The following is a 14716-nucleotide window of genomic DNA, read 5'->3' on the forward strand; positions in this document are numbered from 1 at the left end:
TCTTTACTTGGTGATTCTTTCTGGATAGCTATCTTTTCTTCTTTAAGCATCTAGATGTCTCTTGACTTTTCAAAGATGGTATTTTCCTGTAAAGACAAGAAGAGAACCCTGCCGCAACACTTATGAAGTTTCCTTACAATCTATGGACCTCTGTGGATGAGCTGTCATTTCTCTTTATCATCAAGGGATTCTCCTTTCCAAACCGAATCTTTATTAATTTTTATAGTATCCATAAATTTTCTTCTCCTGTAGAAACAAGAGTGAACCCCCTTCACCACTGTAGCACATCTGCTGGTTTCCATTGTGAGGTCAACACATCCTTCAAATAAACCAGCTGATTTAATTCTATTATCCAATGTCTCTCTGCAGCCACTGTTCCTTTCTCATTAGCGTTAAGAAAATTCAAGGCTAATAAAGCATTATGCAATCTAGTTCTGGGGGTCTTTTTCATCCCATTCTATTTGTTTAACATATCCTTTATAGTTCAGTTTGATCTTTCTATAACTGCTTGACCTGTAGGATTGTGTGGTATACCTGTAATATGGTTTATATTATAATAATCAAAAAACTGTTTCGTTTTCTTAGAGATTATGCTGAGGCATTGTCCATCTTTATTTGTGCAGGTATACCCATGATGGCCATAACTTCTAGTAAATGTGTGATTATCAAATCAACCTTTTCTAAACTCAAAGCAGTTGCCTACTATTCATGAAAACCCGAATAGGTATCAATGGTGTGGTGTACATGTTTTAATTTTCCAAATTCTACAAAGTGGAACACATTCATCTGCCAGATTTTATTCCTTTGAGTACCCTTTGGGTTACCCTCTGCAGGTAGTGGTGTCTGGTTATATAAAGAGTAAGTAGTACATCTCCTTATCATCTCCTTGGCTTATTGCCATGTAATAGAAAAGTCCTTTTTAAAACCTTTGCTATTGTCTTTTATGAAGTTCTGAGGTCTTCAGCACATTTCCAATCAATAATGTATCAATTTCTGCATTACCTTGTACTAGAGGACCTGGCATACCAGTATGGGACTGGATATGGGACAAAGCCTATTCCTGATTATGTCTTGAACCTGAATGAATAATGAAGTCAATTCTGTATCATCTGGTATAAATTCGGCGGTTTCGATATGCAAGACAACTCCTTCTGTGTATTGAGAATCAGTAGCTATGTTGAGAGGGCCTTTAAAGTCTAAGTACCATGATAATAGCACAGAATTCTGACTTCTGGATGGAATCATGAGGACTCTGCTCCGTCTTACTCAAATTTTCTGATTTGTAACCTGCCTTTCCTAATTTATTTGCATCAGTATAGGATGTAGGGCTCCAGTTATCATTGTGCTCCGTACAGCGTGAGGAAGGATCCAGCTAGTTCTCTTTACATGCTGAATTCTCTCGCTTTGGGGGTAGTTGTTAAACGCTCCCAAAAATTTACTACAAGCTCTTTGCCAGGGTTTATTTTCTTCCCGTAATTTTTTAATTTCATCAGTAGGCACTATAATCTCTGCTGGGTCTATTCCTACTAGTTGACAAAATCTCAATTTACCTTTTATAATTAATTCAGAGACTTCTTCCACATAAGTTTTTAATTTTTTTACTCGGATCATGTGGTAAAAAGATCCAATCTAGAAAATTCCGGAAGGTTCTCAAGTTCAATTAGGACAGTGGCTTCGGAATTCCTGGTCTCTGGCCTGAAGTTCCCCACTGGCTGAGCAGAGGCATCGTGGGCGCTGCCATGTTTGGCTGCCTGGTGGCGGGGAAGCTGGCGAAGGAAGCCAGTACCCATTTGGAGCCATGAATATTGTGCAGACCCCATCTGTGGCTCAGAGTGGCATTTCGGAGGAGGTGTTGGACAGTCTGGCTCAGCAGACTCCTGTGTGCAGTGCTGCTGTCCTCAGCTGACTCCTTCACACGGTTCACACGGAAGACGCTGGACAACTTCTACAATTGTGCTTCATCATTTTCTCTCTCAGGCCCAGATGACACCAAATCCATCTGAAATGTCCATCCCAGCACCTGTGGTCCTGAAACGGTATGAAAGTTCTCAGAGACAACTGGCACAGAACCCTCTCTTTTGGAAAACATAATTTGAATAAAATAATTTGTCGTGTCATTTAAAAGCATGAAGTCAAAGGGGTCATGAAGCCTACCTTTCAAAACTGCTCAGTGACTATGAAATGCATCCCAAACTCCTATACACATTAGAAGCACCAAACGAGGAAAATGTTCAATATTGCTTACCTTTCCCTTAGAAGTGTGAAATACTTCTTGGAGCAAACGTTTTGTATCAACTGTTGTTCATTTCTTAAAATAAAACCTACTCACAGTAGTAGTATTGAAAAAAATCCATTCTAAGATAATATCTTCCCTCTGCATTAAATTTCTTGTAGGAGACTATGGGTGGTAATGTGACCAGAATGTAGTTCAAATTCAGACCCACACGATCCACATGTGCCTACTGTAGTTTTTCTTCAATCAAAGTCAATTATTTCTCAGTTTCAGCTGATAATTCCCTGCGACTGTATAAGTCTTTGTCACCATCTAAGGTTTTGTTTAAATGAATTATTTGATCAGGTTTTATCCTAGAAGTGGGCCATAGACTGGAAATGTCTCTTAGCAATCTTTGGAAGTCATTAAGAGTCTGCAACTGGTCTCCTTTTTGTGTTCTAATTTTCTGTAAACCTATTTTATAACCTAGGAAATTGACAGAATCTTCTCTTTGTATTTTTTTCATGAGCAATTTATAATTCCCAATGAGGTAAAAATTTCTTTACTTCTTCAAGCATTCTTTCTAGAGTATCTAAATTTGAATCAGATAGCAAAATGTCATTTATATAATGGTAAACTTATAGATTTAGGAAATTCTTACATATTATTACCAATGACTGACTTACAAAATATTGACACAGGGTGGGGCTATTGAGCATTCCCTTTGGGAGGGTCCTCCATTGATATCTTTCAGTAGGCTGAGACTTATTTTAAGTAGGCACTGTGAAGGCAAATTTTTCTCTGTCTTTTTCTTGCAAAGATAAGTGAAGAAACAATCTTTTTAAGTCAATAACTATAAGAGTCCATCCTTCAGGCAGTAGGGAAGGCAAAGGAATTCCAGATTTTGGAAGGCCCATAGGTTGAATTACCTTGTTGACAGCTCTTACATCTATCACCATTCTCCATTTTCTAGATTTTGTTTTAACAACAAATACAGGAGAATTCAACAAGTACTGGTAGATTCTTCAATATGTTCAGCATCTAGTTGCTCCTATACCAGCTGCTCTAAAGCTTTGAGTTTCTCTATTGTTAAAGGCCATTGTTTAACCCATATAGGTTTCTTAGTTAATCATTTTATTTTATTTTTTTTTGTTAAAGATTTATTTATTAAGCATACAATGTACTGCTGGCAAGGAAGGCACCAGATCTCATTACAGATGGTTGTGAGCCACCATGTGGTTGCTGGGAATCGAACTCGGGACCTCTGGAAGAGCAACCAGTGCTCTTACCCTCTGAGCCATCTCTCCAGCCCCCAGTTAATCATTTTAAAAGTAGGGCCATTGGTACCTCTGAAGATTTTCTAGTTGTTCTATGTACATCCTGACTGGTCAGTGTCTGTTTTTTATAGTACCTTTTAATATTCTTCCTAGAAACATGAGTTTCTGGGACTGCAGGAATATTAATCTGGGTATTCCATTGCTGCAATGAATCACAGTCCCATAGATTCACTGCTATATTTGCCACATATGACCTCAGCCTTCCAATCTCATGCTTTGTTTTACTTGAGATAGGGTTCCAATTCCTAAGAATTGAACGCCTGCCTCTTGAAGAGGTCAATTCAGATGCCAAGATTCTGGAGTAATGATACTCACACCTGCACCTGTGTCTAATAATCCTTCCATTATAATGTTATTTATTTGCCCTCTCAGCTTTAGTCTTTGTTCATTTATAGAAGTCAGCAAAATATATGTCTCCTATTTTCTATTGGAATTTATTTATTTATTATGTATACAATATTCTGTTTATGTGTATGCCTGCAGACCAGAAGAGGGCACCAGACCTCATTACAGATGGTTGTGAGCCACCATGTGGTTGTTGGGAATTGAACTCGGGACCTTTGGAAGAGCAGGCAATGCTCTTAACCACTGAACCATCTCTTCAGACCATCTATTGGAATTTTTGATTCATTATTCATGATTATTCCATCAGCCAGAGCAGTATGGTTTTTTTACAACAGACACTGGATTTTCTAATTTTCCTAGGGAGGTGTGTCCTCCAAAGTGACTGGGAGTGACTGGATCACCTTTGACTTGGGAGCCTGTGAGAGGCCCCCCAAGGAGTTTTTTCATGGTAATGGGTTGCCTTGTTTGTCTCTTGTTGATCTACATTCATTGGTCCAATGTCAGCCTTTGCAGCATCTTTTACATAATCCAGAAGATTGAGACCTCCTATTTTTTTCATTCCCAGAAGAAATATTATTTCTAGAAATTCCTTGTCTTCAATCTCTTCTCAGATGGTCTATTCTATCACAATTAAAACATTTGCTATTTTGATGTCTCTTCATTCCTTTGGAAATTGCTTCTCCTACCCAAGCTACAGTATTATGGTCAAATGACTCAACATTGGCTGTGTGCAGAATCCATTCACCCATTGGTGTTGATCTGACCTTTAAAGGCCCAAGTATGTTTTCACATTCTAAATTGGCATTTTCAAAGCCAGAGATTCAATAAGTACTCATCTAGCTTCTGGGTCTGTTATCCCTAGTTGTACAACTTTTTTTTTTTTTTTGAATTTTCGAGATAGGGTTTCTCCGTTACTTTTGGTTCCTGTCCTGGAACTAGCTCTTGTAGACCAGGCTGGCCTCGAACTCACAGAGATCCGCCTGCCTCTGCCTCCCGAGTGCCTAGTTGTACAACTTTAGTTAATCTTTGTAAAAAGTCACTAAAGTGTTCTCTTTGGCCTTGTATGACCTTAGTATATTATTCAATTCTTCTTCCTAGTTCTTGAATCTTGTCCCAAGCATTCAAGGCTGCTGTATGACATAGGGACAAGATGTATTCACTGTATGTAGCTTGACTATCTAGGTCAGCATAATGGCCCTCACCAAGAATTTGATCTTTTTTTTTTTTTTTTTTTTTTTTTTTTCTTTTTTTTTTTCTAGAGACGGGGTCTCGCTATGTTGCCCAGGCTGGAGTGCAGTGGCTATTCACAGGCGCGATCCCACTACTGATCAGCACGGGAGTTTTGACCTGCTCCGTTTCCGACCTGGGCCGGTTCACCCCTCCTTAGGCAACCTGGTGGTCCCCCGCTCCCGGGAGGTCACCATATTGATGCCGAACTTAGTGCGGACACCCGATCGGCATAGCGTACTACAGCCCAGAACTCCTGGACTCAAGCGATCCTCCTGTCTCAGCCTCCCGAGTAGCTGGGACTACAGGCGTGCGCCACCGCGCCCGGCAAGAATTTGATCTTGAGAGGCCCCAAATCCTCTGGTTCTGCCTTGATGTTCCAGGACTTTAGCCTCCTCTCTCCAATAGCATTTCCTCTGTAACTGTGGCCCATCTTCTAGCACAGTAGAGACTAACTGAAGCCAATCATGTGGAGTATTTATTTTTTTAAGATGTATTTGTTTGTTTGTTTGTTTATTATGTATTCAGTGTTCGGCCTGCATGTATGCCTACAGACCAGAAGAGGGCACCAGATTTCATTACAGATGGTTGTGAGTCACCATGTGGTTGCTGGGAATTGAACTCAGGACCTCTAGAAGAATAGTCAGTGCTCTTAACCTCTGAGCCACCTCTCCAGCTCATAACCTTATTTCTTGAAGTCCATGTCTTTACTAACTCCCTAACATATAGTGAACGTATGTCAGAAGATTCTATTGCTTGCTTAATATCTTTTAGATCTTTCATACTTGTAGGCTCCCATTTACATTCTGTATGTCCTTTTGGGTGTTATTTGCTGGCTTTACAAAGGTAGTGACAGGATAAGTAACCTAAACTCTTGGTAAGTCATCTCTGACTCTGAGAGGTACTGGTGATGTTAGATCCCTTGCCTGTACCTCCTCGCCTTGCTTATCAGTTCTGATAAGTTCCTCAATCAATTCAAATCTTTTTTATCACTGTCTTGTGTGAAGCCTGAATCTCTTGACCTGTGAATATATCTAATCATTTCATCCAATCAATTAATTTCTTGTTCTCATTCTGCACATGTAATTCCAAGGTTTTAAATTTTCCCATTAATGATATCTTCTCATCCCTAGAGATTATTTGGATGGCTTGTAGATTGCCTTCCTGGAGGGATGTTCTATCTGCTAGCTTCTCATAACTTTTTAACAGATTTTGATTGTCAATTTCAACAGTATGAATCCTTTCAGTCTGTAAAGTCTGTATCATTTCTAAGAGTTTCTCATTCTTGACTCTGTTAGCAAACCAGTTCTTTAAGGATATAATATGAATAACAAAACTAATAGCCACTATGGCCACAAAAACATATGTACCAGATAGGTCATATAGCTCTTGCAGAAATCCATCCATAGTAGAAACAAAAAGGTTGTTAAATTCCTGGATGGTGCTGGGCAGTGGTGGCGCATGCCTTTAATCCTAGCACTTGGGAGGCAGAGGCAGGTGGATCTCTGTGAGTTCAAGGCCTATAAGAACTAGTTCCAGGCCGGGCGATGGTGGCGCACGCCTTTAATCCCAGCACTCGGGAGGCAGAGGCAGGCGGATATCTGTGAGTTCGAGACCAGCCTGGTCTATAGCGCTAGTTCCAAGACAGGCTCCAAAGCCACAGAGAAACCCTGTCTCAAAAAACCAAAAAAAAAAAAAAAAAAAAAAAAAAAAGGAGGGGCGGGAGAGATGGCTCAGCGGTTAAGAGCACTGACTGTTCTTCCAGAGGACCTGAGTTCAATTCCCAGCAACCACATGGTGGCCATGGTGGCTCATAACCATCTGTAATGAGATCTGGCGACCTCTTCTGGCCTGCAGGCATACATAGAGGCTGACTGTTGGATACATAATAAATAAATAAATCATTTTTAAAAAAAGAAAAACCAAAAAAAAAAAAAATCCTAGATGGTAATATTATCTAAAATTATCTTAGGGTTGGGTTACAATTTTCAAATTTATTTATTTATTAATCAAATTAACTTACCTCTGTTATAATTTTCAGAAAATTGTTGTAGGCCAATTTTGATTGGCCAGCAAGTGTCGCAGTTGCGGCTGTAGGCGGGTCCTAGTGAAACACCCTACAGACCCCTCCTCAGAAGCCGAAGATAAGAGCAGGATGTCTGCTGCCAGACATCCATGCTGGGAGAGGAAAACCATTCATGCCCCCCCATTCCGATAACCACGCTTCTGCTTCTGTAAAACTTGCTTTTGCTGCCCTCTTTCCTATAAAAAGACCTCCTCCCAGTCTACAGGCGTGCAAGTCCTCCGAAAGATTTTGCCGCCCGCAGGTACCTGTGTCTACCTAATAAACCTCTTGCAGTTTGCATCCTACCCGAGGTCCTGGCCTGGTCTTTGGGTCTGGGTTTCTCCACCTGAGGGAAGGTCCCTACCGCGGTCTTTCACTAGATCAGTACTTGAATTACCTGAGACTTGGCAGAATTACTAACAAATTTAGCAGCACGCCGGCATAGGGAAGGTCAAGAAACTCAGAGCTTGCAAGCCGCAAGGTTACTGGCCAAAGATTAGGCCAGAGAAGCCACGGTGGAGTTGCGGCAGAAAGTCACAAGTAGGGCTGTGCAGTTAAACCGGTGGTGGGGGCGACGGGGGAGGGGGGCTAGAGCGACTGCTAAATTGCACAATGGGCCAACCTAGCCAAGCCATTCGCAGATGTGCCAGAGGGGTAGCTCAGCTGCGTGGGGTGGGAGGAGGCCGCAGCAGGTCTGCCCAGACCCGGGCAATGGCGTGGGCTCAGGCCGCATGGGCGCCAATTTGTAGTAGTACCAAAGAGATCCACAATAGCCTAGAATGGAGTATGACAAAGGTTTATTTATTTGGAGATAAACTCACATCACAGTAAGGGTAGTGAGCCCTAGTCCTCTGCGTGTGCTGGGAACTAGAAACGAATCCAGCGGAAAAGAAGCCACGCAGGCTTTTCGGCTGCAATTGTAGTACCTGAGACCACGCCCAAAGAGGGCCGGTATCAAAAAGGCTATTGGCTGAAGGAGTGCCCAGAACAGTAATCTGTAGCCATTCTCTGGGAATCTCAGGTATATCCTGGCAAGCATTTAATAAAGCTTGCCTCAAATTAGGCTCAAAACTGTGGTAGTGGTCTTACTCTTAGCTGGTGAAATTAACCGAGAACCAAATACAGGAGCAGACGCAGCCTGTAGCTATGGCTACCACTGCTGTGATAAAACATTCCACCAAAGGCAAACTGGGAAGAAAAGGATTTATTTGGCTTACACTTCTCCACCACTGTTGTCATCCGAGGAGGTCAGGACAGGAACTCAAGCAGGGCCGGAACCTGGAGACAGCGGACGGAGCTGCTTTTTGGCTTGCGGCACAGGCCTTGCTCAGCCTGATTTCTTCGGGAACCCAGGACCACCGGCCCACAATGGTCTGCATCCTCCCCATCAGTCACTAAGGAAGAAAATGCCCTACAGACTTGCCAATTTTATGCAGGTATTTTCTCAGTTGAGGTTCCCTCCTTTCCAATAACTTTATCCTGTGTCAAGCTGGCATAAAACTAGTTAGCACACAGGCCCAGAGAAGTGTGTTGCAGTCCAAAAAAAATTTGGAAGGTTGGGGCTGGAGAGATGGCTCAGTGATTAAGAGCATTGCCTGCTCTCCCAAAGGTCCTGAGTTCAATTCCCAGCAACCACATGGTGGCTCACAACCATCTGTAATGAGATCTGATGCCCTCTTCTGGCCTGCAGGCATACACAGAGACAGAACATTGTATCCATAATAAATAAATAAATATTTTTTTTAAAAAAAATTGGAAGGTTGTAGCCATTTAAGCCCGTTGATATCAGGCATGTAACTCCTGGATTTAGAGTTCTCCCTTCTGGGTTTCAGTCTTTGGTCCAATCCCTCCCTTTGGAATAGTAATGAATATTCTGTGCTCTTGTGTGTTAGAAGTACATAGTTTGCTTTTTGATTTTACAGGGGGTTACAGGTAAGAGATTGCTTTGAGTCTCAGAAAAGATTTTGAACTTTGGGATTTTAAACCAGTGTTGAGACTCTGAAAGACTATGGGAATTTTTTTTTTAAATATTTATTTATTTATTGTGTATGCGATATTCTGTCTGTGTGTATGCCTGCAGGCCAGAAGAGGGCACCAGACCTCATTACAGATGGTTGTGAGCCACCATGTGGTTGCTGGGAATTGAACTCAGGACCTTTGGAAGAGCAGGCAATGCTCTTAACCTCTGAGCCATCTCTCCAGCCCCTGGGAATTTTTTGTTTTGTTTTGTTTTTCAAGACAAGGTTTCTCTGTGTAGCCCTGGCTGTCCTGGAACTCACTGAGATCAGCCTCCAAAGTGCTGGGATTAAAGGTGCTTACTACCACCACACTGTTAACTATGGGGATTTTTGAAGTTGGACTAAATTCATTTTTTCTTAAAATTTATCTTATGTATATGAGTGTTCGGTTTGCATATACGCCTTTTTGGCAAAGAAGACATCAGATCCCGCTATAGATGGTTTTGAACCACCATGTGGTTGCTGGGAATTGAACTTAGGACCTCTAGAAGAACAGCCAGTGCTCTTAACCACTGAGCCATCTCTCCAGCCCCCAGACTAAATTCATTTTGTTTTGATATGGTTACAGGCCTATGGGGGCCAGGGAGTGGAATGTGGTTTGGATGAGAATGGCCCCTGTAGGTTCATATGCTTGAACACCTTGTCCCCAGGAGAACAGCCCCTATGGGTTCATATGCTTGAACACCTTGTCCCCAGGAGAACAGCCCCTGTAGGTTCATATGCTTGAACACCTTGTCCCCAGGTTGTGGAAACTTTGGGAAGGATGGGAGATGTAGCCTTGCTGGATGGGTTTTAAGGTCTCAACATACTCCTGCCATCCCTAGTTATCTCTCTGTCTCCTGCTTGTGGTTTGAGATTTGAGTGCTCAGTGTTTCCTGCCACAATGCCTTTACTCTGTGTCCTGATCTCTGACCCTCTGGAACCACAATCCCAATTAAACACTTTTTAAAAATAAGTTGCCTTGGTTATTTGTGTCGTTTTTATTTTGTTTTTATAGGAGGTTTATGCAATATATTTTGATTGTTTCTTTCAACCTCTTTTCCCTTTGGCCCCCTCTTCCCTTTTGTTAGCACGGTTTTGTCCCGTAGCCTTTTTGTTTTTTGGGTTTTTTTTTTTTTTTTTTTTTTGGTTTTTCGAGACAGGGTTTCTCTGTAGCTTTGCCTGTCCCGGAACTAGCTCTTGTAGACCAGGCTGGCCTCGAACTCCCAGAGATCTGCCTGCCTCTGCCTCTGAGTGCTGGGATTAAAGGCGTGTGCCACCACCGCCCGGCTCCCATAGCCTTTTTGACTTTGAGTTCACCTGGGCAGTGATGGAGGAAGGTCATTGGTTAAAATAAAGAAACTGCTTAGCCCTCATAGGTTAGAACATAGGTGGGTGGAGTAAACAGAACAGAATGTTGGGAGGAAGAGGAAGTGAGCTTAGATTCAGGGCAGCTCCTCTGAGAGACAGACGCCATTTCCTCTCCTCTCTGGGGCAGATGCCATGCCGGTGTGCTCCCAGGCAGATGCGATGAAGCAAGCCGCCAGGTCAGACATGCTGAATCTTTCCTGGTAAGACTGATGCTACAGAGATTATTAGAGATGGGTTGATTGGGATATGAGAATTAGCCAGTAAGGGCTAGAGCTAATGGGCCAAGCAGTGTTTAAAAGAATACAGTTTGTGTGTTGTTATTTCTGGTGTAAAGCTAGCCGTGCAGGAGCCGGGCAGGACGAAAAGCAGGCCCACAGCTCCTACTACAGGGCAGGAGTGGATATGAGGCATTTTCTTGATTGTTAATTGATAGAAGATGGCCCAGCCCACTGTGGGCAATGCTATCCCTGGGCAGGTCCTGGGCTGTGTAAGAAAGGAAGCTGAGTAAGCCAGTAAGAGCAGAGTAAGCCAGTAAGAGCAGCGTTCTTCCATGGCCTCTGCTTCCATTCCTACCTTGGTGAAATACTAACCTGTAAGTCAAATAAACCTTCTTCTCCTCCAACTTGCATCTTGTTTATAGTTTACTGCCACAGAAAGCAAACTAGAATAATGAGTGTCTGTTGTATGCATGAGCACCAAGTGGGTGTAGTAACCACACAGGCCAGAAGAGGGCATAAGATCCTCTGGAACTGAAGTCACAGACTATGTGAGAAGCTATGTTGGTGCCAGGGAAAGGAATCCAGGTCCCCTGTGAGAGTATGCAGTGCTCTCAACTGCTGAGCCACCTTCTCAGATTTTTTAAAAACAATTTTCTTAAACTAGCTATTGACCAATTTGTTTGCTTCTTTCTTTTTGGAAAGAGGGTTCTCTGTGTAATAGGGCTGTCCTGAAACTCACTTTGTAGACCAGGCTGGCCTCAAACACTCAGACATCCACCTGTCTCTGCCTCTCAAGTGCTGGCATGCCCTACCAACACCCTTTTTAAGGGTGGGAGATTTAATTTGTCACAGTTACGGAAAATACATCTCAGAGGAAATAAATATGAATCAAAAGGGAATATGGATTGACCACCTGAGATTCGGTATTGCTTTATCTGGCAGGCTTAGGGCTCCTGATCCTTGCAAATGAGGACCCACAGTTGCCTGGGAAAACTTTCAATTCCAGCCCCTTCAGTTGGTTAGACCAAGACCCAAAATCTTACTGGGAATTGGAGTAACTGACATGTTCCTCCAGTTCAGGGGATACATATTTGGCAGGGATTGTTTCCTAGCCAGCAAGGAACATGCCTGTGGGAGACCATACTGACCCAAGGTTTTGTCAGAGGCCTCATGAAAGGACAATTCTGTGTCTTGGTCCAGGACTGACTTGGCAAGGCTGATCTGACCCTGGAGCTAGTGCCTTGCAGAGTCAAGGTTGTGGCTTCTGGGGACCTGAATCTTTCCCCTAGGCAGTGTGTCTGATGTATTCCGTGTTCTCTTTGCCAACATCGTCTGACTTAGCTCTCTGCTGACCTTGGCTTTCCTCCCTGCAAATCGTATATATGATGCTGTACTTCCTAATAACCCTGCTCGGCACAGCCACCAGCCGTGGGAGAGTCCCTGCTCGGCACAGCCACCAGCCGTGGGAGAGTCCCTGCTCGGCACAGCCACCAGCCGTGGGAGAGTTCCTGGTCCCAGCTATTGCTTTTGCCTTATTTCTCATCTTTTCTATTTTTCATCCCCAATCCTTCTACTTTAACATCTCACCATTCAAGTCCCTTACTCCTGCTGGTTTGGGGCATATGCCTTACCTTTTTTTTATATTTTTAAGATAGTAAAGGGATGGTTGTCTTTGAATATGGCATTAATTCTTTTTCCTATAAGAATCTGGAGTTGAGCCAGGAATGATGGCACACATCTTTTATCACAGAACTTAGAAGGCAGAGGCAGTCAGATCTCTGTGATTTTGAGGCCAGTCTAGTCTACATAACAAATTCCAGTCCAGCCAGAGCTACATAGAGAGAAACTCTGTCTCAAAAACAAAACAAAAACAAAATGCTGGGAGGTAGTGGCCCATACCTTTAATCCCAACACTCAGGAGGCAGAAGCAAATGGCTCTCTGTGAGTTTGACATCACCCTGGTCTACAGAGTGAGTTCAAGGTCAGGCTCCAAAGCTACAACAGAGAACCCTATCTAGAGAAATCAAAACCAAATCAAAACAAAACAAAAACAAAAGCAAAAGAATAAATGAATCTGGACTAGAGGCTGAAAAGATTGCTCTGTTGAGAGATGGCTGAATGGTTAAGAGCACTGGCTGTTCTTCCAGAGGATCCGGGTTCAATTCCCAACACCCACATGGCAGCTCACAACTGCCTGTAGCTTCAGCTCCCTGGAAGCTGACACCTTTACACCAATGCACATAAAATAAAGTTAAAATAAATTATATATATAAAAAAGAACAGAGGCCGAAGAGATGACTCAGTGGTTAAGAGCATTGCCTGCCCTTCCAAAGGTCCTGAGTTCAATTCCCGGCAACCACATGGTGGCTCACAACCATCTGTAATGAGGTCTGGTGCCCTCTTCTAGCCTGCAGACATACACACAGACAAAATATCGATACATAATAAATAAATAAATAAATAAATAAATAAATAACACCTGCTGCTTTTCCTGGGGCTTAGGAATCAGTTCTCAGCACCCACACTGGGTAGCTCACAAATGTCTGTAACTTTTGCTCCAGGGAATCTGGTACACCTGGCCTCCTTGCACACCTGCCCTGATATGTATAAGCATGTACACATGTGTGCATAAAAAATTTTAAAAAGCTTGGGGCTGGAGAGATGGCTCAAGAGGTTAAGAGCACTGGCTGCTCTTCCAAAGGTCCTGAGTTCAATTCCCAGCAACGACATGGTGGCTCACAACCATCTGTAATGAGGTCTGGTGCCCTCTTCTGGCCTGCAGGCATACACACAGACAGAATATTGTATACATAATAAGTAAATAAATATTTAAAAAATTTTAAAAATCTTAAAAATAATTATCTGGAGTGATAAGGAAGAAATCCAAAGAGTCATTTACTCTGGTCACAATGTATTAGAGGCACAGGACCAAACTGGTACATTATATATAAAAAAAAATACTGCCTCAAAATCAGAAAATTGGACTGGAGAGATGGCTCAGAGGTTAAGAGCACTGGCTGCTCTTCCAGAGGACCTGAGTTCAATTCCCAGCAACCACATGGTGGCTCACAACCATCTATAATGAAATCTGGTGCCATCTTCTGGTGTGTTGGGATACATGCAGGCAGAACACTGTATATATTTTATATATCTTAAAATCAGAAAGCCCACTGTGAAGGTCTGGTATTACCTCCTTAGTCTGATAGAAGAAGTGTATTGAGGGGATGGATAGAAACAGAGGCAGGTGGATCTCTGAGTTCCAGGCCAGCCTAGAGTGAGTTCCAGTAAAGCTAGGACTACACAGATACTAGATACTAGATAAAAATAAAATTTTGTTATAGAAAAAAAACTTAATGTTTAAGAAATAGAAAGAATACACTGGGCAGTGGTGTCACATATCTTTAATCCCAGGACTTGGCGGGGCAGAGGCAGGTAAATCTCTCTAAGTTTGAGGTCAGCCTGGTCTACAAAATGAGTTCTGGGACAGCCAGAGCTGTTACACAGAGAAACCCTGTCTTGAAAAACAAAATGAAATGAAAAAGAGATGCAGGCAGAGTGTCTCTGTGTCCTGGCAGTCACTCCAATATAACCACACAGAGACTTATTATGGTTGTAAATGATGGGTCACTAGCTTAGGCTTGTTTTTAGGTAGCTCTAAGAACTTAAATTAACCCATTCCTATTATCTGAGTGCTGCCCCAGACTTGTTTACCTCAGCTATGAATGTAAATTAACCCATTCCTATTATCCATGTGCCGCCCCAGGCTTGTTTACCTCAGCTATGAACTTCCCATTTTGCTCCAGACTCCTCAGACTCCACCCTTCTTCGTAGCAGTCTCTCTGCCCCAAAAATCCTGCCTAGCTATCAACCAATCAGCTTTTTATTAACAATGAGAGCAACACATTTTCACAATGTGCAGAAAGGTTATTCTACAGCACAGAGAA

At 42.6% G+C, this 14716-nt stretch overlaps 1 pseudogene; it reads left to right on the forward strand.

The window, feature by feature from the left end:
• Positions 1–1798: 1798 nt before the first annotated feature.
• On the forward strand, positions 1799–2091 carry LOC130889976 (protein Hikeshi-like; annotated as a pseudogene).
• Positions 2092–14716: the final 12625 nt, after the last annotated feature.

Source organism: Chionomys nivalis, chromosome 18 (genome assembly GCF_950005125.1).
Source record: "Chionomys nivalis chromosome 18, mChiNiv1.1, whole genome shotgun sequence".
In the NCBI taxonomy this organism is placed as follows: Eukaryota; Metazoa; Chordata; class Mammalia; order Rodentia; family Cricetidae; genus Chionomys; species Chionomys nivalis.